At 40.5% G+C, this 1,528-nt stretch overlaps 1 pseudogene; it reads left to right on the plus strand.

The window, feature by feature from the left end:
* Nucleotides 1-1,528, plus strand: part of LOC102834881 — a 7,895-nt pseudogene that overhangs the window by 4,744 nt on the left and 1,623 nt on the right.

Genomic DNA, 1,528 nt, shown 5'->3' on the forward strand with positions numbered 1-1,528 from the left:
ATGCAATACGTCATCTGATCTCTTGACTGCTGCTTCCGCGAGAGTTGATAGTTGATCCAAGAAGAATGAAGTCCTTGACAACTTCAATCTTTTCTCCATCGATAAGAATGTTGTTTATTGGTCCAGTGGTGAGGATTTTTGTTTTCTTGACATTGAGATGCAATCCATACTGAAGGTTGTGCTCTTTATATAACCAATATTATTTGAGAAATCTTAGGGTACTGCAAGTGAAAAACCAAATGTACATCCTGTTATTGCTCTGGTTGTTTTTGTTAAGTGCCGTTGAGTCAGTTCTGACCCATAACGACCTTGCATAGGGTTTCCAAAGAGTAGCTGGTGAGCTTGAACCACTGACCTTGCAGTTCAAACCGATTTTGAAGTCCAGTGCATTAACCCACAGTGCCACACCAGGTGCCAACCAAGTGGTTCCAACGCATAGTGACATTATATACAACAGAATAAAACACTGACCTATCCTAAACCAACCTCACCATTATTGTTTTGTTTGAGCCCATTGCAGTTGCACTGTGTCAGTCCATCACACTGGGGGTCTTCCTCTATTTTTCTGACCCTCTATTTTACCAAGGATGATGTCTTCTTCAAGGACTGGTATTTTCTGATAATATGTCCAAAATATGAGAGACAAAGCATTACCATCTTGACTTCTAAGAAGAACTCTGGCTGTACTTCTTCCAAAACAGATTTATTTGTTCTTCTAACTGTCTATCCACCACACATCTGTCAGTTTGTCATACTGGAGTGGATTGTGAGTTGCTGTGATTCTGGAAACTATAACCCCAGTATTTTAAATACCAGCAGGGTTACCCCCAGTGGACAGGTTTCCGATAAATTTCCGGATGAAGACAGACTAGGAAGAAGTGGCGAACTACTTCTGAATATTTAGTCACTGAAAACCTTATGAATAACAGATAAACACTATCAGATATAGTGCCATAAAATGAGCCCCTCTGGTTGGAATGCACTCAAAATGCTACTGAGGAAGAACTGCATCCTCAAAGTAGAGTTGACTGTGATGGCGTGAATGGTGTAAAGCCTGTGGGAGAAAAGGACCTTCATTTGCTAATGGGGCAAACCTCAAAATGAAGAGAAACAGCTGTAAACATCCATTGAAAATTGGAATATGAAATGTACGAAGTATGAATCTAAGAAAATTAGAAGTTGTCAAAAATGAAATGGAACACTTAAACCTTGATATGTTAGGCATTAGTGGGATGAAATGGACTGGTATTGGCCATTTTGAATCTGACAACCATATGCTTTACTATGCTGGGAATGACAAATTGAAGAGGAATGATGTTGCATTAATTGTCAAGAAGAACATATCCATATCATTCATGAAGTACAACACTGTCTGTGATAGGATGATATCCATAGACCTACAGGGAAGACCGAGGAGCTCTGGTAGCGTAGTGGTTACGAATCGGGCTGCGAGCTGCAAGGTCAGCAGTTCGAAACTACCAGCTGTTCCGTGGGAGAAAGATGAGGCTTTCTGCTCCCGTAAAGATTT

This window comes from Chrysochloris asiatica, unplaced genomic scaffold (genome assembly GCF_000296735.1).
Source record: "Chrysochloris asiatica unplaced genomic scaffold, ChrAsi1.0 scaffold00011, whole genome shotgun sequence".
NCBI classification, from domain to species: Eukaryota; Metazoa; Chordata; class Mammalia; order Afrosoricida; family Chrysochloridae; genus Chrysochloris; species Chrysochloris asiatica.